This window comes from Bubalus bubalis, chromosome 2 (genome assembly GCF_019923935.1).
Source record: "Bubalus bubalis isolate 160015118507 breed Murrah chromosome 2, NDDB_SH_1, whole genome shotgun sequence".
Lineage (NCBI taxonomy): Eukaryota > Metazoa > Chordata > Mammalia > Artiodactyla > Bovidae > Bubalus > Bubalus bubalis.
Genome location: NC_059158.1, coordinates 52,164,065 through 52,185,477, shown reverse-complemented (window position 1 = coordinate 52,185,477; position 21,413 = coordinate 52,164,065). Strand labels below are relative to the sequence as shown.

Genomic DNA, 21,413 nt, shown 5'->3' with positions numbered 1-21,413 from the left:
CTTCACTGGGCCAACACAAGAGGAAGTCTGAATTTCCCGTTGTAACTCGAGAATCCCGCCGCAACTCTTAAAAACCACGTGGTTCCCCATTCATCGCAATATGAGGCCTTTGCCCGCTACAGAGTCTCAAGAGAAGTCCCATGTTTCGTCATAAAGTTCGAAATGCTACTTGGCACCCTTGATGCGACCCCAAAAGTTCCCCAATATACCGGTCTCACTCCAAGGGAACACCGAAGTTCCTGGCACCACTTCATTTGAGCCCCTTCTCCCCTCCTGATCACGGCAGGAAGGTCGATTCCCCTGCTTTGTCTAGAAGGGGTTCCCGACCTTCATGGCGCACCTCAGGATGAGGCCAGTCTCACGAAGAAATTCGAGACGTAGCCTCGTGTTGGTGCCACGTGCCGAAAGACCCCGATTTCTCGGTCTTGCTCTTGATAAGAACCCGATGCCCGGACACCTCTTCTAAGGCAACCCTGTGGATGAAGGCACTACACGAGGGGGCACTGGCAACCCTGTTCATCGTCCGGAAAATCCCACAGGATCCACATACAGCTCCACAACTGGCCTGTCACCCCTTAAACAACGAGAGAGGCAAGCGGAGTTCCCTTCCTCAGACAAGACGAGGCCTGAGTATCCAATCCCAACTCTGCAGGCACGCTTCGATCTGAGTCAGAAATGGAGAGGAAACCTGAGGTTCCTGCCTCAACCCGAGATGAGGCCCTCTTCCATTAAAACAAACCCAGTGGAGTCCCGAGAGGCCCCTCCCATCTCCACAGTATCCCTGACTTCTCATAGGCATTCTGAGAAGCTCCTTGAGGCCACCGGCAAAAGTCGAGGGAAATAAGGGTTTCCTGCCACAACCGAAGAAAGACCTCGAGAGTCCTTCTTCAATGCGTCTTGAGGTCAGATTCCCCTACCATGGCTCGAGAGCAATAACGCGCTCCCCCTCGCCACGCACATGGAGACCTGACTTCCCTGGCGCCACACGAGAGGCTCCCTGAGCTCCCTGTCGTACCTCGTGTGAAACCCCACACTGGCGCCGCAGCTCGAGAAAACCCACAAGACCCCTCCGTCATCGCGAGATGAGGGCCATCTTTTCCTGCATGGCCTGGAGAGCAGTCCCAAGTCCTCTCTCCAAACTTCACAGGAGGCTTGACTCCCTTTAGGCCACAAAGTGGGCTCCAAGAGGTGCCCGTCGCGACTCGAAAGGAGAGCGGAGTCCTTTGCTTCCCTTCGACACGAGGCCACCTAGCAACAAAGACCCAGCATAGTCAAAACGAATTCAGTGTTACAAAAAATAAATAAATAAAAGGACAGAAGTTCTTTGAACACATGACTGAGATTAGGGGTGAGGCAGTACATATATGTGCCAGGATAATCTTAAAGTACAAGAAAGGAAAGAAAGTAAAGACAACTATCAAGCTGTCCAAAGTGATGAAAATGAATGATTACACAGTTTTATCTGTATAGACTAGCAGATAATAATCTGAAAAGGAATTTTAAAAAATTCCCTTTCAATAATGTCAACATGAATAAATTGCTTTGCCATGGATGTAACGAGGATGACAAGACTGGCACACTGGAAATTCTACACCATGGCTGAAAAATATCCTGAATACATGGACAGATATTCCATAGTGATGGAAAGACTTAAGATGGCAATACCATGGAATGCATCTTGAATCTGAAATGAAGATTCGATATGACTTGATCGTTCAGAGCTTTTGTGTCATCAAGTGTTATTAAAGGATAAAAGAGATAGAGAAAGCTGCTGACATAGACTTGCAGTGGGGTGGGGGTGCGGGGGCAGTAAGCGTACCCCCTGCTGGTCTTTAGCCAGATGTTATACAGCCAGTAGCATTCTGCTAAGGAAAGAAAGGCAATGTCTCAGAGCATGGCACCAGGCCCCCTCCCCCACGACATGCATTGAGATAACATGGGCAGCAGGTGAGTCATCCCGGGCAAAAAAATGATTGACATGAATCTTGAAGAAAGGCAGATTTCCAGGCAAATATATCATTTCCTTAACATAGATTAGGAGAACAAGGTATGAGGAAAACATACTGTTTTGTTCAAGTCGCTTCTGAGCCTTTTGGGGAAACCGACCTGAAGCCAGAGTCTAGCGGAAATACATAGGATATTAACATAGCTTAAGACAAACATTTCCTTAGGAGAAAATGCATTGCTTAGCTCAAGGTTTGTCTGGGAAATTGTTAAACATCAGGAGATGGCTCCGAGCTGGGTTTCCACACACAAGAACATGCATGCAAAGGACAAGCCTGCATAGCCCATCTGCCCCACCCCACAGCCAGCAGAATTTCCAAGTGACCTCCTTTGGCCTTACCCAAACTACAGGAGCACCTCTGGGTTTCCTCTTTCCCTCATTTTTCGGACTCTTTTCTTAAAAAAAAAAGAAAGAAAAGAAAAACAGAAAACAAATAGGCTGTGTATCATCACCCTGCTTATTTAACTTATATGCAGAGTACATCATGAGAAACGCCGGACTGGAAGAAACACAAGCGGGAATCAAGATTGCCAGGAGAAATATCAATCACCTCAGATATGCAGATGACACCACCCTTATTGCACAAAGTGAAGAGGAACCTAAAAGCCTCTTTATTAAAGTAATAGTGGAGAGTGAAAAAGTTGGCTTACTGGGCAGAGCACGCACTGATCACACGGCTGAGCAGGCACTGATCACTGGGCAGAGCAGGTACTGATCAGGAGGTGGCTGAGCGGGCACTGATCTCGTGGTTGACAGGCGCTGATCAGGCGGCTGAGCAGGAACTTATCACGAGACTGACCAGGTACTGATCAGCCGCCTGATCAGAGCCTGCTCAGTCGCATGATCAGTGCATGCTCAGCTGCATGACCAGTGCCTGCTCAGCCACGTGATCAGTGCCTGCTTTGCCCTGTGATCAGTGCCTGCTCAGCCGCCTGATCATTGCCTGCTCATCTGTGTGATCAGTGCCTTCTCAGCCCAGTGATCAGCACCTGCTCAGTCTCGTGATCAGCACCTGCTCAGCGGAGTGATCAGCACCTGCTGAGCAATGTGATATGTGCCTTCTCAGTCATGTGATCAGTACCTGGTCAGTCGCATGATCAGTGCCTGCTCAGCAGCCTGATCAGTGCCTGTCAGCCTCGTGATCAGCGCCTGCTCAGTTGCGTGATCAGCACATCTCAGCCACGTGATCAGCGCCTGCTCAGCCCTGTGATAAATGCCTGCTGAGCAATGTGATATGTGCCTTCTGAGTCACGTGATCAGTGCCTGGTCTGTCGCGTGATCATGCCTGCTCAGCTGCGTGATCACTGCCTGCTCAGCCGTGTGATCAGCACCTGTCAGCCGCGTGTTTAGCGCCTCTCAGCCGGGTGATCACTGCCTGCTCAGCCGCGTCATCAGTGCCTGTCCGCCGCCTTATCAGTGCCTTTCATCCGCAGATCAGAGCCTGCTTAGCCACGTGATCAGCGCCTGTCAGCAGCATAATCCGCGCCTGCTCAGACGTGTGATCAGCACCTGCTCAGCCACGTCATCAGAGCCTGCTCAGCGGCGTGATCAGTGCCTGTCAGCCGCTTGATCGTTGCCTGCTCAGCCACGTTATCAGTGCCTGTCAGCCACGTGATCAGTGCCTGCTCAGCCGCTTGATCAGCGCCTGGTCAGCCTCATGATCAGTGACTGTTCAGCCGCGTGATCAGTGTCTGTCAGCCGTGTGACCAGGGCCAGCTCAGCCGAGTCATCTCTGCCTGTTGAGCCACGTGATCACTGCCTGCTAAGCCGTGTGATCAACGCCTGTCAGCCACGTGATCAACGCCTGCTCAGCCGAGTGATCAGTGCCTTTCAGCCGCAGATCAGAGCCTGCTCAGCCACGTGATCAGTGCCTACTGAACCATTTGATATGTGCCTCTCAGTCACCAGATAAGCACCTGCTCGGCTGCGTTATCAGTGCCTGCTTAGCCCTGTGATCCGTCCCTTCTGAGCAATGTGATATGTGCTTTCTCAGTTACGTGATAAGGGCCTGCTCAGCCCAGTGATCAGTGCCTTTCAGCCACAGATCAGAGCCTGCTCAGCTGCATGATCAGCACCTGTCAGCAGCATGATCAGCACCTGCTCAGCCACGTGATCAGCGCCTGACACCTGCGTGATCAGTGCCTGCTCAGTCTCGTGATCACTGTCTGCTCAGCAACGTGATCAGTGCCTGCTGATCCATTTGATATGTGCCTCTCAGTCACGGGATCAGTTCCTGGTTAGTCACGTGATCAGTTCCTGCTTAACCACGTGATCAGAGCCTGTCAGCCATGTGATCAGTGTCTGCTGAGGCATTTGATATGAGCCTTTGCAGTCACGTGATCAGTGCCTGCTCAGCCGAGTGATCAGTACCTGGTCAGCCGTGTGATCAGAGCCTGTTCAGTCCCGTGATCAGTGGATTATCAGCCGCGTGATAAGTGCCAGCTCAGCTGCATGATCAGCGCCTGTTGAGTCACGTGATTAGTGCCTGCTCAGCTGTGTGATCAGAGACTGCTCAGACCCGTGATGAGTGGATTCTCTCCCCATGATCAGTGCCTGCTCAGCCGCGTGATCAGTGCCTGCTGAGTCATGTGATCAGACCCTGCTCAGTCACGTGATCAGTGCCTGGTGAGCGGTGTGATCAGAGCCTGCTCAGTCCCGTGATAAGTGGCCTGTCACCCCTGAACAACTCAAGAGGCAAGCGGAGTTCCATTCCTCAACACAGACGAGGCCTGACTCTCCTGTTCCAACTCTGCAGAGACCCTGCAATCGAAGTCAGAAATGGAGAGGAACCCTGAGGTTCCTGCCTTAACTCGAGATGAGGCCCTTTTACATTGAACCAAACCCAGGGGAGTCCTGAGAGGCCCCTCCCTACTCCACAGTATCCCTGACTTCTCATAGGAACCTAGAGAAGCTCCCTGAGATCACTGGCACAAGTCGAGGGAACCCAGGGTTTACTGCAGCAACTCGAGAAAGACCTCGAGAGTCCTTCTTCTATGCATCTTGAGGCCCGATTCCCCTACCGTGACTCGAGAGCAATGCCACTCTCCTCCTCTAAAATAGAATGGAGACTGGACTTCCCTGGTGCCACATGAGAGGCTCCCTGAGTTCCCCGTGAACTCGTGAGAAACACCACACCCCCACCGCAGCTCGAAAAAAACCACGAGATTCCACTGTCATCGCGAGATGAGGCCCTTCTTTTCCTGCAGGGTCTAGAGAGCAATCCCGAGTCCTCTCTGAAAACTCCACAGGAGGCTTGACTCCATTTAGGCCACTCAATGGGCTCCAAAAGATACCCTTCACAACTCGAGAGGAGAGTGGAGTTATTTGCTTCCACTCGAGATGAGGCCTGACTCCCTAGGTGAATCTTGAATGCAACCCCTAGATCCCTGTCGCCACTGGAGAGGAACACGTAGTTTCTGGACAAAAGCCTAGATGAGGTCTATTTGCCCTGCAGCGACTCGAGAGGAATCCCTAACTCCCTCTCGCAACTCGAATGGAGATTGGACTTCCCTGGGGAAACATGAGAGGTTCTCTGAGTTGCCTGTTGTAACTCGAAAATCTCGCCGCAACTCATTAAAAAACACGAGGTTCCCCCATCATCGTGAGATGAGGCCTCTTCCCACTGCAGCATATCAAGGGAAATCCCACGTTCCCTCTTGAAATTCGAAATGGTACTTGACACCCTTGATGCAACCCAAAAATTTCCCCAGCATACCGGTCTGACTCAAGAGGAACACCACGTTTCCCGGCACAACTTAATCTGAGCCCCTTCCCTCCTGATCTCGACATGAGGGTCTATTCCCCTGCTTTGTCTGGAAGGGGATATCGACCTTCATGTCCCACTTCAGGAGGAGACCGGTCTCACACTGAAACTTGAGAGGAAGCCTCGTGTGTCGTGCCACATTACGAAAGACACTGATTTCCCCATCCACTCAAGAAAGGTCCGATGCTCTGGCACCTCGTCGAATGTAACCCTGAGGATTAAGTCACATCACGAATGGGAACTCACAACCCAGTTGCATCATCCGAAAACAGCCGCAGGTTTCAAATACAACACGACAAGTGGCCTGTCACCCCGTGAACAACTGGAGAGGCAAGGGAAGTTCCAACCTCATCACAGGATGAGGCCTAACTCTCCTGTTCCAACTCTTCAGAGACCCTGTGAACGAAGTCAGAAATGGAGAGGAACACTGAGGTTCCCACCTCTTCTCGAGACGAGGCCCTATTCATCCCTGTAGCAATGCGCGAGGAATCCTAATGTGGCCCTTGCAACGCCAAAGGAGATCTGACTTCCCTGAGGAAACACGAGCAGTCCCCCAGGTCGACAGGCAACTCGAGAGGAACCCTAAGCTTCCCACCACAACTCCACGCAAATGACGAAATTCCCACCTGCATGCTTGAGGAGACCCTTTTATGCTGCAGCGTTTCCAAAGAAAGCCCACGTTTCCCTTGGATCTTGAAAGGGTCCTCAACATGCTTTATGAAGCTCCAGAAGTTTCCCGAGATACCCGTCCCCACTCGAGAGGAATGGTGAAATTCCCACCACAAGTCAAGAAGAACCCCATTTTCCCCACCTCAAGTCGAGATGAGGGTCGATTGCCCTGCTTCACCTGGAAAGGAATGCCAACGTCCCTGTCGCACCTCGAGAGGAGGCTGGTATCTACTTGACACTGGAGGGGAGCCCGGGGACATTGTCACAATTCGAAAGCCACTGATTTCCCCATCCACTCGAGATCAGGCCTGATTTCCTTGCACTGATTTCAATGTCAGCCAAGAATCCACTCACAACACGAAGGAGTTCTGATGCCCTGGTTGTTAATCCGAAAAGAGCCCCAGGTCCCAAATTCAACTCGGCTGGAGGCCTGAAACACCTTTGACAACTCAAGAGGAAAGCAGAGTTCCATGCCTTCACACACGTCGAGACCTACCTCCCTGTTTGAAACGGCATACACAGCCCGAGACCCACGTCAAAACAGGAAAGGAAACCCGAGGTTTCCGCCTCAATTCGAGATGAGGCGCTCTTCCATTGCACTAAAACAAGTGGATTCCTAGTCCTCCCAAGTCCACAGTATTCCTAACTTCCAATAGGCACAAGGAGAAGCTCCCTGAGGTCACCGTCACAAGTCGAGCAAACACAGGGTTTCCTGCCACAACTCGAGAAGGACCTCAAAATTCCCCCTTCGGCGCATCTTGAGGCCTGATTCCCCTGCAGTGACTCGAGAGCAATGTCGCACTCCACCCTCACAACTCAAGTGGAGACTGGACTTCCCTGGAGCCAAAAGAGAGGCTTCCTTAGTTCCCCGTCGTAACTCGAGGAAAACCCCTCATGTTGTGCCGCAGCTCGTGAAAAACCACGAGATTTGCCCATCATTGTGAGATGAGGCTCTTCTTTTCCTGCAGGGCCTAAAGATCAAACTAGAGTCCTCTCTCAAAACTCCACAGGAGGCTTGACTCCCTTTAGGCCACTCAGTGGGCTTCAAGAGATACCCGTCGCAACTGGAGAGGAGAGCGGAATTCTTTGCTTCCACTCAAGATGAGGCCTGACTCCCCGGGTGAACCTTGAATGTAACACCAAGATCCCTGTGGCCATTGGAGAGGAACACGAGGTCCTGCACACAAGCCTTGGTGGGGTCTCTTTTGCCTTCAGTGACTAGAGCGCACCTCCAGCTCTTCCTCGAATCTCGAATGGAAGATAAGACTTTTGTGGGCCAACACAAGAGGAAGCATGAATTCCCTGTGGTAACTCAAATATCCCACCGCAACTCGAGAAAAACCAAGTGGTTCCGCAGTCATTCCAAGATGAGGCCCTTGCCCGCTGGAGCACCCCAAGAGAAGTCCAACGTTCCATTTTGAAGAGTGAAACGGTACTTGGAACGCTTTATGCGACCCCAAAAGTTACCCGACATACCTGTCTCACTTGAGGGAAACACCGAGGTTCCCAGCAGCACTTCATCTGAGCCACTTCTCCCCTCCTGATCGCCACAGGAGGGTCGATTCCTCTGCTTTGTCTGGAAGAGTTTCATGACCTTCGCGGCACACCTCAGGATGAGGCCGGTTTCATGAGGAAATTCGAGACAACCCACGTGGGTGCTGCCAAATGCTGAAAGACACCGATTTCCCAGTCCACTCTTCATAAGAACCCGATGCCCGGACACCTCTTCGAATGTAACACAGTGGATGAAGTCACAACACGAAGGGGCACTGACATCCTAATTGCATTGACCGGAAAAACCCACAGGTCCCAAATAAAACTCGACAAGTGGCCTGTCATCCTGTGAAAAACTCGAGAGGCAAGCGGATTTCCATTCCTCAACACAGGACAAGGCCTGACTCTCCTGTCCCAACTCTGCAGGGACCCTGTGATCGAAGTCAGAAATGGAAAGGAACCCTGAATTTACTGCCTCAACTCGAGAAGCGGCCCACTTCCATTCCACCAAACCCAGGGACTCTGGAGAGGGCCTGCCCCACTCCACAGGACGCCTGAATTCTCAGAGGCACCCTGAGAAGCTCTCTGAGGTCACCTGCACTAGTTGAGGGAATCAAGGGTTTCCTGCCGCAACCAGAGAAAGACCTCAAGAGTCCTTCTTCAACGCGTCTTCGAGCCCTAGTCCCCTCCCAGTGACTCGAGAGCCAATGACGCGCTCCTCCTCGCTACGCGCAGGGAGACCTGACTTCCCTGGCGCCGCACGAGAGGCTCCCTGAGATCCTCGCCGTGCCTCGCGAGAAAACCCCCACGGGCGCCGCAGCTCGAGGAAACCCCTGAGACGCCCCCGTCCTCGCGAGGTGAAGGGCCTTCTTTCCTGCATGGCCTGGAGAACAATCCCGAGCCCTCTCTCCAAAATGAAGAGGAGGCTTGACTCCATTGACGCCACTAGGGGGCTCCAAGAGATCCGCGTCGCGACTCGGGAGGACAGCGGAGTCCTTTGCTTCCCCTCGAGACGAGGCCTGACACCCAGGGGGATCCTGGAATGCAACCCGAGATCCCTGCCTTCCCTGGAGAGGAACATTAGGTCCTGGACACACGCCTAGATGAGGTCTCTTTGGCCCTGCAGTGACTCGAGCGCAACCCCCAGCTTTCCCTCGCAACTCGAATGGAAGATTGGACTTCCCAGGGCCAACAGAGGAGGAAGCCTGAATCCCCGTCGTCACTCGAGAATCCCGCCGCAACTCGAGAAAAAACACGTGGTTCCAACGTCTTCGCAAGATGAGGCCCTTGCCCACTACAGCGTCTCAAGGGAAGTCCCATGTTCCGCCCTGAAGTGCGAAACGTACCTGACACCCTTCGTGCGACCCCAAAAGTTCCCCGACACGCCGGGTTCCCTCGAGGGAACACCGAGCGTCCCGGCACAGCTTCATCTGAGCCCTTCTCCCCTCCTGATCACGACAGGAGAGTCGATTCCCCTGCGTGGTCAGGAAGGGGTTCCCGGCCTTCCCGGCGCACCTCAGGATGAGGCCGGTCTCACGAGGAAATTCGAGACGAGCCACGTGGGTGGTGCCACATGCCGAACGCCCCCGATTCCCCGGTCCGCTCTTGAGAAGGACCCGAGGCCCGGACCCCTCTTCGAAGGCAACCCTGTGGGTGAAGGCACAACACGAAGGGGCACTGACACCCCCGTGCATCGTCCGGCAAAGACCCGCGGTTTCCACACACAGCTCGACGAGGGGCCTGAGACCCCCTGAGCAACTCGAGAGGCAAGCGGAGTTTCCTTCCTCAGACAAGACGAGGCCTGACTCTCCTGTCCCAACTCTGCAGGGACCCTGCGGTCGGAGTCCGAAACGGAGAGGAAGCCTGAGTTCCTGTCTCCCCTCGAGGATGAGGCCCTCTTCCGATTGCGCCAGACCCAGCGGAGTCCCGAGAGGCCCCGACAACTCCACAGGATCCCTCACCTCTCAGAGGCACCCTGGGAAGTTCCCTAAGGTCCCCGGCAGAAGGCGAGGGAAACGAGGGTTTCCCTGCCGCCACCCGAGAAAGACCTCGAGAGTCCTTCTTCAACGCGTCTCGAGGCCCTAGTCCCCTCCCAGTGACTCGAGAGCCATGACGCGCTCCCCCTCGCCACGCGCATGGAGACCTGACTTCCCTGGCGCCGCACGAGAGGCTCCCTGAGATCCTCGTCGTGCCTCGTGAGAAAACCCCCACGGGCGCCGCAGCTCGAGGAAACCCCTGAGAAGCCCCCGTCCTCGCGAGGTGAGGGCCTTCTTTTCCTGCCTTGCCTGGAGAGCAATCCCGAGTCCTCTCTCCAAACTGAAGATGAGGCTGACTCCCTTGAGGCCACTCAGGGGGCTCCAAGAGATCCGCGTCGCGACTCGAGAGGAGAGCGGAGTCCTTGGCTTCCCCTCGAGGCGAGGCCTGACTCCCCGGGGGACTCTGGAGTGCAACCCCGGGATCCCTGTCTTCCCTTGAGAGTACTACTAGGTCCTGGACACAGGCCTAGATGAGGTCTCTTTGGGCCCTGCAGTGACTCGAGCGCAACCCCCAGCTTTCCCTCGCAACTCGAATGGAAGATTGGGCTTCCAGGGCCAACCCAAGAGGAAGCCTGAAATCCCCGTCGTAACTCGAGAATCCCGCCGCAACTCGAGAAAAACCACGTGGTCCCAACGTCTTCGCAAGATGACGCCCTTGCCCGCGACGGCGTCTGAAGGGAAGTCCCCTGTTCCGCCCTGAAGGGCGAAACGGTCCCTGACAGCCTTCATGCGACCCCCAAAAGTTCCTCGACACGCCGGGTTCCCTCGAGGGTAACACCGAGGGTTCTGGCCCCACTTCATCTGAGCCCCTTCTCCCCTCCTGATGGCGACAGGAGAGTCGATCCCCCTGCGTTGTCTGGAAGGCTCCCCGGCCTTCCCGGCATACCTCAGGATGTAGCCGGCCTCACTAGGAAATTTGAGACTAGCCCCGTGGGTGGTCCCACATGCCGAAAGACCCCGATTTCCCTGTCCGCTCTTGAAAAGAACCCGAGGCCCGGACACCTCTTCGAAGGCAACCCAGTGGGTGAAGGCACAACACGAAGGGGCACTGTCACCGTCGTGCATCGTCCGGAAACACCCGCAGGTTCCACACACAGCTGAACAAGGGGCCTGAGACCCCCTGAACACCTCGACAGGCAAGCGGAGTTCCCTTCCTCAGACAAGACGATTCCTGACTCTCCTGTCCCAACTCTGCAGGGACCCTGCGGTCGGAGTCCGAAACGGAGAGGAAGCCTGAGGTTCCTGCCTTCCCTGGAGATGAGGCCCTCTTCCATTGCGCCAAACCCAGCGGAGTCCTGAGAGGCCCCGCCAACTCCACAGCATCCCTCATCTGTCAGAAGCACACTGGGAAGTTCCCTAAGGTCACCGGTAAACTTTTATTGCACAAGGTCCCCATGAAAAGGCCCACGCAGCAGGACAGCCACAGATTCTGTCTGCCATTAAAGGGCAGTAAGGTGCCCTCCCCCCTTCTTTGCTGCCTCGGCGGCCACCAGGGTGCAATTCGCGTACCCTTCCCTTTCCCATCCTAGCAGGTGCTCCAGGGCCCGCTGGCCTACAAAGTGCCAGAAGCAGGGCTGGGCCAGCCGGCCAGAATTCAGGGTTCTGTCCCTTGGACTTCCAGCGGACACTAGGCTGCTTGGGAAAACCGCGCAGACTCTGAGGTTTTTCAGCAGAGGGGTGGAGCGGTAAAGGCCTTGACCCCAAAGACGAGGCCTTTCCTGCGACCGCCAGGTTGGGGAGCTCTGAGACTGTGCCAACACAGGGCGGAATACATGGTTCCCTGCTCCACGCAGTCCCCGTTCCCTTACCTGTGTTCCGCACCCCTCCGCTGTGGCCAATGGATGCCGATCCTTGGGGATCCAGGAGTTCACGAAATGGGCATTCCCAGCCGCAATGGCGACCCCCAACAGCACATCTGGAAAGCCCTCCCCCACCCCCGCCAGGAGCCGACCCCCACTGCGAACGGACCCCCACCCCGCCCCGCGCCGCCAGGTTTTGCCCCGGCCCTGCCTGGGCTCCCGGCGGGTTCCCAGCCACATTGGCGACCCCCGGGAGCACAACAGGGACCGACCCCCCACCCACAGCGAGCGGAATCTCGACCTGTGCAGCCCAGGTTTACCCCACCCTGGCTGCGCTCCCGGCGCGTTTCCAGCTGCAGTGGCCATCTCCGAGAGCACAACTGGGAAGCCCTCCCCTACCCCCGCCAGGAGCCGACACCCGCCCTGCGCCGCCCGGGTTCGCCCCGCCCCTGCCGCGCTCCAGGGGCGCTGCCCACCTTCACCAGGGCTCTCGGTGAGCCCCGTCCCCACGCCCGGTTCCAGGAGAGGCTCTCGGACCTCGCTGCTGCCGCCAGGTCAAACATGAGGACAATACATACACCCCACAGAGACAATCCAAGCTGTCTATGATTTAGGGATAAAACGAGGACTACAGAAAGGCAAGATGACCTGACCTAGGAGGGCCATGATATTCTATAGAACCAGACAAAGTTGGTTACCAAGGAAACTTTTTTCCTTGGAACCCGGAAAGCTGGTTCTTTGCATATGCAATGACCAACAATTAGCTTGTTACCCAAGCCTGCCTTACTGCCACCCCCATCCCCCCACTCCCCAGAAGACTGGCTCAAAGAAATATTTTAAATCTCAGGCGGAAACCTGGAAGATGTCTTGTCTGTCTGTTTGGATTAAGGTATGTGTCAGTGTGAGCCTTGTGTTTTTTGATAATATTGCTCAAGTTCTGTGTTCTGATTTCAATGGTCTCAAGACAAGGCAGCCCTTCCAAATCAAACTGCTGGAAATACAAGAAAACATTGACCTAAATGAATGTCAGAGTCCCGTGAACTGGGAACTAGTCAATATTAAATATCTAGTATTTTTGGTTTTGCTCCTCCATTATAGACATGTCTAAGAGTCAACAACATTAAGCACAACATGTTCATAGTGCCTAGGTTTCTTTTGAGGTAAAAATTGCTCTATTGTTATATCTGTCACAAGCTTGTCAGCAAGAAACTACCTGGAAACGACAACAACAAAAGTAAAAAATGTAAATGTGATATGAGCTTTTAGACAAACTCTTTACAATAATTATACTCTAAAATATCTGCCTCTCATAGTCTTGATTGAAGGCAGAGGAGAAGGGGATGACAGAGGATACGATGGTTGGATGGCATCACTGACTCGATGGACATGAGTTTGAGCAAGCCCCTGGAGCTGGTGACGGACACGGAAGCCTGGCGTCCTTCAGGCCACGGGGTCCCAAAGAGTCAGACACGACTGAGCAACTGAACTGAACTGAACTAACAAACGTTTCTCCAGGTGTTTTGGTTACCCGAGTTTCTATCCTTGTGACGACAGTGTATTGAATAGCTAGGTCATTTCCAAATAAATGAAAGTTCTGAAACATTCACGACTTGAAAGGACCTCCCTTTTACACAGAAACAAAAGAGATTTTTGACTCTCCATGAATAGTGTCTGGCACCATCCTGACATGTTAAATGTAAGAAAGCAATTGTTTTGTTTTGTTTTGTTCTGTTCTTGGGGGTGGGGGGAGGGGGGCGGGCTATAGCCGAATGCCAATATAAAAGTCAGTTCTTGGTTGCTGAAGGGAAATGTATGACTTGTTATTACAAGAAAGTATGTGGAATGCAATGGCACTTGAGGAAGGAAAACGAAGTAGTTCTGTCTTACAGGTGGCCGTTTCAGGATGGGAGAAGCAAAGGAATGGGTACAGAATGGGATAAGGAGGTTGTAGGGAAAGTGGACCCCCAGAAAAGAGTTCTGTGCCTAGCACAAGTTTTCTTGAGATGTCGAACTGCCTTTGCTAATGGAGTTTAAGTTTCTTTACCTCTTAAGTGATCTCTTCTAGGTTGACCTAGAACAGAAATCTTTGGTTAGCTTTGGCTAAGTGGAGAAGTAGTGTTTCACGGTGACATATGTGATCCTTCCTGACTGTTTGCAGCCCTTTTGATATCGATGCACTGCTTCTGCTGCTGCTGCCGCCGCCTGCTGCTGCTAAGTCGTTTCAGTCGTGTCCGACTCTGTGCGACCCCATAGACGGCAGCCCACCAGGCCCCGCAGTCCCTGGGGTTCTCTAGGCAAGAACACTGGAGTGGGTTGCCATTTCCTCCTCCCATGCATGAAAGTGAAAAGTGAACGTGAAGTCGCTCAGTGGTGTCCGACTCTTAGCGACCCCATGGACTGCAGCCTACCAGGCTCCTCCATCCATGGGATTTTCCACGCAAGAGTACTGGAGTGGGGTGCCATTGCCTTCTCCCATATCTATGCACAAGCCTGCCTAAATAATTGACTTCTAGCTAGCTTTGGGATGCCAATGACCATCCACCCTTACCAGGCAACAGAGAAGAGAAAAACACTTACCACAGGAGGTCCTGGTAAGGAACAAGGAACTAACAAGCTCCCGCCAACCAGGATTCTGCAGAGGTCAACAAGAGGTCAGTAAGAGATGGAAGACTGCAGTCCAGAGGTCCTAGCAACTTCCATCTTGCAGCAGAGACCCAGCATAGTCAAAACGAATTCAATGTTGCAAAAAATAAGTAAACAAATAAAGGACAGAAGTTCTTTGAACACATGACTGAGATTAGGGGTGAGGCAGTACATGTACGGTGCCCGGAAAATCTTAAAGTATGAGAAAGGAAAGAAATTAAAGACAACTATCAAGCTGTCCAAACTGATAAAAACGAAAGATTACACAGTTTTTTCTGTATATATTAGCAGATAATAATCTGAAAAGGAATTAAAAAAATTCCCTTTCAATAATGTCAACATGAATACAACACTTTGCCATGGATGTAACGAGGATGACAAGACTGGCACACTGGAAATTATACACCCTGGCTGAAAACTATCCTGAATACATGGACAGATATTCCATAACAATGGAAAGACTTAAGATGGCAATACCATGGAATGCATCTTCAATCTGAAATGAAGATTTGATATGATTTGATCGCTCAGAGCTTTTGTGTCATCAATTGTTATTAAAGTATAAATGAGATAGAGAAAGCTGCTGACTTAGACTTGAGGCGGGGTGTACGCCCTGCTGGTCTCTAGCCAGATATTCTACAGGCACTAGCAGTCAGCTAAGGAAAGAAAGGCACTGTCTCAGGGAATGGCACCAGGCCCCTCCCCCACGACATGCCTTGAGGTCACATTGGCAGCAGGTGAGTCATCCTGGGCCAAAAACTGATTGACATGAATCTTGAAGAAAGGCAGTATTCCAGGCAAATATATCATTTCCTTAACATAGATTAGGAGAACAAGGTACGAGGAAAACATACTGTTTTGTTCAAGTCGCTTCTGAGCCTATTGGGGGAACCGACCTGAAGCCAGAGTCCAGCAGATATACATAGGATATTTACATCGCTTAAGACAAACATTTCCTCAGGAACAAATGCATTGCTTAGCTCAAGGTTTGTCTGCGAAATTCTTACACATCAGGAGATGGCTCCGAGCTGGGTTTCTACACACAAGAACATGAATGCAAAGGACAAGCCTGCACAGCCCATCTGCCCCCCTCCCCCACAGCCAGCAGCATTTCCAAGTGACCTCCTAAGGCCTTCCCCAAAATACAGGGGCACCTCTGGGTTTCCTGTTTCCCTCACTTCGAACACTTTTCTTAAAAAAAAAAAAATCCTGCACACTTCTTGATAGAATGCCACAGTGCAAGGAAAACAGGCCTTCAATACTTAAACCTCCCTGTGCCAAACACTTGGGGCTTGGTTTTGTTTTGTTTTGTTTTTTAATTACACCACCACATAATTTAAACTTTTTACAATTTCTAATTATTCAGTACCAAAACACCAAACTTTTATTGCACAAGGTCCCCATGAAAAGGCCCACGCATCAGGACAGCCACAGATTCTGCCATGAAAGGGCAGCAAGGTGCCCTCCCCCCTTCTTTGCTGCCTGGGCGGCCACCAGGGTTTGAAATCCATGCACCCTACTAAGTTTCTAGGGTGCAATTCGCTGGACCCTTCCCTTTCTCATCCCTAGCAGGTGCTCCAGGGCCCGCTGGCCTACAAAGTGCCAGAAGCAGGGCTGGGCCAGCCGGCCAGAGTTCAGTGTTCTGTCCCTTGGACTTCCAGGGACACTAGGCTGCTTGGGAAAACCGTGCAGACTGAGATTTTTCAGCAAAGGGGTGGAGCGGTAAAGGCCTTGACACCAAGGGCGAGGCCTTTCTGCAACCGCCAGGTTGGGGAGCTCCGAGAATGTGCCAACAGAGGGCGGAATACGTGGTTCCCTGCTCCAAGCAGTCCCAGTTCCCTGACCTGTGGCCCGCAGCCCTCCGCTGCACCCACTAGATGTGGATCCTTGGGGACACAGGAGCGTAGGAAATGGGCGTTCCTAGCCGCAGTGTCGACCCCCGAGAGCACAACTGGGACCGAACCCCCACCCACAGCCATCTAAATCTCGACCCGCGCAGCCCAGGTTTACCCCGCCCCGGGTGCGCTCCCGGCGCAGTTTCCAGCCGCAGTGGCCACCACCGAGAGCACAACTGGGAAGCCCTCCCCCTACCCCCGCCAGGAGCCGAACCCCGCCCCGCGCCACCCGGGTTCACCCCGCCCCTGCCGCACTCCCAGCGCGTTTCCAGCTGCAGTGGGGACCCCCGAGAGCACAACTGTTACCGCCCCCCACCCCCTCCCGACCGGAACCCCGACCCGCGCCGCCCGGGATCGCCCCGCCCCTGGCGCGCTCCCGGCGCGTTGCCCACTTCCACCAGGGGCTCCCTGGTGAGCCCCGTCCCCACGCCCGGTTCCAGGAGAGGCTCTCGGACCTCGCTACTGCCGCCAGGTCAAACACGAGGACAATACATCCACCCCACAGAGACAATCCAAGCTGTCTATGATTTAGGGATAAAACGAGGACTACAGAAAGGAAAGATGTCCTGACCTAGGAGGGCCATGAGAGTCTATAGATCCAAACAAAATTGGGTACCAAGGAAACTTTTTTCCTTGGAACCCGGAAAGCTGGTTCTTTGCATATGCAATGACCAACAATTAGCTTGTTACCCAAGCCTGCCTCGCTGCCACCCCCACTCCCCCCCCCCCACCACTTCCCAGGAAAACGGCTCAAAGAAATATTTTAAATCTCAGGCGGAAAACTGGAAGATGTCTTGTCTGTCTGTCTGGATTAAGGTATGTGTCAGTGTGAGCCTTGTGTTTTTTGATAATATTGCTCAAGTTCTGAGTTCTGATTTCAATGGTCTCAAGACAAGGCAGCCCTTCCAAATCAAACTGCTGGAAATACAAGAAAACATTGACCTAAATGAATGTCAGAGTCCCGTGAACTGGGAACTAGTCAATATTAAATATCTAGTATTTTTGGTTTTGCTCCTCCACTATAGACATGTCTAAGAGTCAACAACATTAAGCACAACATGTTCATAGTGCCTAGGTTTCTTTTGAGGTAAAAATTGCTCTATTGTTATATGTGTCACAAGCTTGTCAGCAAGAAAGTACCTGGAAACAGCAACAACCAATGTAAAAATGTAAATGTGATATGAGCTTTTAGATAAACTCTTAACAATAATTATACTCTAAAATATCTGCCTCTCATAGTCTTGATTGAAGGCAGAGGAGAAGGGGATGACAGAGGATAAGATGGTTGGATGGCATCACTGACTCGATGGACATGAGTTTGAGCAAGCCCCTGGAGTTGGTGATGGACACGGAAGCCTGGCGTCCTGCAGGCCACGGGGTCACAAAGAGTCAGACTCGACTGAGCAACTGAACTGAACTGAACTTACAATCGTTCCTCCAGGTGTTTTGGTTACCTGAGTTTCTATCCTGGTGCTAAACTAAGTGACGACAGTGTATTGAATAGCTAGGTCACTTCCAAATAAATGAAACTTCTTAAACATTCACGACTTGAAAGGACCTCCCTTTTACACAGAAACAAAAGAGATTTTTGACTCTGCATGAATAGTGACTGGCACCATCCGAACATATTAAATGTAAGAAAGCAATTTTTTTGTTTTGTTTTGTTTTGTTCTGTTCTTGCAGGAAGCGGGGTGGGCGCTATTATCACTGATAGGTATGCTCACCAATCTATCAAATGCCAATATAAGAGTCAGTTCTTGGTTGCTGAAGGGAAATGTATGACTTGTTATTACAAGAATGTATGGAATGCAATCACACTTTAAGAAGGAAAACGAAGTAGTTCTGTCTTACAGGTGGCATTTTCAGGACGGGAGAAGCAAAGGAATGGGTACAGAATGGGATAAGGAGGTTGTAGGGAAAGTAGGCCCCCAGAAAAGAGTTTTGTGCCTAGCACAAGTTTTCTTGAGATGTTGAACTGCCTTTGCTAATGGAGTTTAAGTTTCTTTACCTCTTAAGTGATCTCTTCTAGGTTGACCTAGAACAGAAATCTTTCGTTAGCTTTGGCTAAGAGGAGAAGTATTGTTTCACGATGACATATGTGATCCTACCTGACTGTTCTCATCCCCTTTGATATCTATGCACTGCTGCTGCTGCTGCTGCAGCTGCTAAGTGGTTCAGTTGAGGCCGACCCTGTGCCACGCCATAGATGGCAGCCCACCAGGCCCCGCAGTCCCTGGGGTTCTCTAGGCAAGAACACTGGAGTGGGTTGCCATTTCCTCCTCCTATGCATGAAAGTGAAAAGTGAAAATGAAGTCACTCAGTGGTGTCCGACTCTTAGCCACCCCATGGACTGCAGCCTACCAGGCTCCTCCATCCTTGGGATTTTCCAGGAGTGGGGTGCCATTGCCTTCTCCCATATCTGTGCACAAGCCTGCCTAAATAATTGACTTCTAGCCAACTTTGGGATGCCCATGACCACCCACCCTTACCAGGCAACAGAGAAGAGAAAAACACTTACCACAGGAGGTTCTGATAAGGAACAAGGAACTAACAAGCTCCCACCTACCAGGATTCTGCAGAGGTCAACAAGAGGTCAGCAAGAGATGAGAGACTGCAGTCCAGAGGTCCTAGCTACTTCCATCTAGCAACAAACACCCAGCATAGTCAAAACGATTTCAATGTTAAAGAATAAATAAATAAATAAATAAAAGGACAGAAGTTCTTTGAACACATGTCTGAATTTAGGGGTGAGGCATTACATATGTGTCCCAGGATAATCTTAAAGTGTCAGAAAGTAAAGAAATTAAAGACAACTATCAAGCTGTCCAAACTGATAAAAATGAATGATTACACAGTTTTATCTGTATACATTAGCAGATAATAATCTGAAAAGGAATTTTAAAAAATTCCCTTTCAATAATATCAACATGAATAAAACACTTTGCCATGGATGTAACGAGGATGACAAGACTGGCACACTGGAAATTATACACCCTGGCTGAAAACTATCCTGAATACATGGACAGATATTCCATAACGATGGAAAGACTTAAGATGGCAATACCATGGAATGCATCTTCAATCTGAAATGAAGATTTGATATGATTTGATCGCTCAGAGCTTTTGTGCCATCAACTGTTATTAAAGTATGAAAGAGATAGAGAAAGCTGCTGACTTAGACTCGAGGCGGGGTGGGGGGGGTAGTAAGAGTACCCCCTGCTGGTCTTTAGCCAGATATTCTACAGGCACTAGCAGTCAGCTAAGGAAAGAAAGGAACTGTTTCAGGGAATGGCACCAGGCCCCTCCCCCACGACATGCATTGAGATAATATTGGCAGCAGGTGAGTCATCCCGGGCCAAAACTTGATTGACATGAATCTTGAAGAAAGGCAGTATTGCAGGCAAATATATCATTTCCTTAACATAGATAAGGAGAACAAGCTAGGAGGAAAACATGCTGTTTTGTTCAAATCGCTTCTGAGCCTTTTGGGGGAACCGACCTGAAGCCAGAGTCTAGCGGAAATACATAGGATATTTACATCGCTTAAGACAAACATTTTCTTAGGAAAAAATGCATTGCTTAGCTCAAGGTTTGTCTGCGAAATTCTTACACATCAGGAGATGGCTCCGAGCTGGGTTTCCACACACAAGAACATCCATGCAAAGGACAAGCCTGCACAGCCCATCTGCCCCTCTCCCGCACAGCCAGCAGCATTTCCAAGTGACCTCCTAAGGCCTTCCCCAAAATACAGGGGCACCTCTGGGTTTCCTGTTTCCCTCACTTCGAACACTTTTCTTAAAAAAAAAAAAATCCTGCACACTTCTTGATAGAATGCCACAGTGCAAGGAATACAGTCCTTCAATATTTAAACCTCCATTTGCAAAACACTTGGAGCTTGGTTTTGTTTTGTTTTGTTTTTTAATTACACCACCACATAATTTAAAGCTTTTACACGTTCTAATTATTCAGTTCCAAAACACCAAACTTTTATTGCACAGGGTCCTCATGAAAAGGCCCACGCAGCTGGACAACCACAGATTCTGCCATGAAAGGGCAGCAAGGTGCCCTCCCCCCTTCTTTGCTGCCTGGGCGGCCACCAGGGTTTGAAATCCATGCACCCTACTAAGTTTCTAGGGTGCAATCCGTGGACCCTTCCCTTTCCCATCCCAGCAGGTGCTCAAGGGCCCGCTGGCTTACAAAGTGCCAGAAGCAGGGCTGGGCCAGCCGGCAAGAATTCAGTGTTCTGTCCCTTGGACTTCCAGCGGACACTAGGCTGCTTGGAAGAACCGCGCAGACTCTGAGATTTTTCAGCAGAGGGGTGGAGCGGTAAAGGCCTTGACCCCAAAGGCAAGGCCTTTCTGCGACCGCCAGTTTGGGGAGCTCCGAGAATGTGCCAACAGACGGCGGAATACTTGGTTCCCTGCTCCACGCAGTCCCAGTTCCCTTACCTGTGGTCCGCAGCCCTCCGCTGCACCCATGGGATGGCGATCCTTGGGGACCCAGGAGCGGACGAAATGGGAGTTCCCAGCCGCAGTTGCAACCCCCGAGAGCGCAACTGGGAACCCCTCCCCATCCCCCCCATGAGCCGACCCCCGCCCCGCGCCGCCAGGGTTAGCCCCGCCCCTGCCGCGCTCCCGGCGCGTTTTCAGCCTCAGTGTCCACCTCCGAGAGCACAACTGGGAAGCCCGCCCCCACCCCCGCCAGAAGCCGACTCCCGCCCCACGCCGCCCGCGTTCGCCCCGCCCCTGCACGGTCCAGGTACCTTCCCAGCTTCTAGCGTTCACGCCCGGGTAGGAGCAGGATGTAGGAGTATGGGAGATGTGTCTGGAGCCTGACAGCCTCAGCTCCGCTCTGGCCTGCCCTTTGGACCTAGGAGCCAGGCCAACTTGCAGAGGGCTTAGGGCCCCATTGTATGCAAACTACCAAGGCCTACCGCAAGGAGAGCTCTGTCCGAGGGAAGGGAAGCGCCCCAGGCTGCGTTCCCAAGCTGTTGCTTGGCAATGCAGACTCAGCGGTAAACGGAGGGAATCAGGGTCCTAGTGCCCCTGTCTTGGGGAGGAAGCTCCACAGCCAGAGTGTTCCTCCCTTTGTGCCCAGAAAGCGCCTGAC

The 21,413-nt window shown here is 52.0% G+C and overlaps 1 protein-coding gene and 2 long non-coding RNA genes across 5 annotated transcripts in view; all 3 read right to left on the bottom strand.

Moving 5' to 3' along the window:
* Positions 1–8,173, bottom strand: part of LOC123465146 — a 30,506-nt gene extending 22,333 nt beyond the window's left edge. For all 3 annotated transcript variants that reach the window (XM_045163459.1, XM_045163460.1, XR_006640259.1), the window contains exon 1: positions 7,914–8,173. The gene's annotated coding sequence lies outside the window, so the exon portion shown is untranslated. The remainder of the gene's footprint in view (positions 1–7,913) is intronic.
* Positions 1–16,225, bottom strand: part of LOC123465148 — a 53,798-nt gene extending 37,573 nt beyond the window's left edge. The window contains exon 1 of the long non-coding RNA XR_006640262.1: positions 14,344–16,225. This is a non-coding gene — a long non-coding RNA (uncharacterized LOC123465148). The remainder of the gene's footprint in view (positions 1–14,343) is intronic.
* A 1,078-nt stretch (positions 16,226–17,303) lies between these two features.
* LOC123333751 lies at positions 17,304–21,405 on the bottom strand. Its single transcript, XR_006640261.1, has 2 exons — positions 21,067–21,405; positions 17,304–18,945 (listed from the first exon to the last, which is right to left on the bottom strand). It is a non-coding gene; the product is annotated as an uncharacterized LOC123333751 (long non-coding RNA).
* Positions 21,406–21,413: the final 8 nt, after the last annotated feature.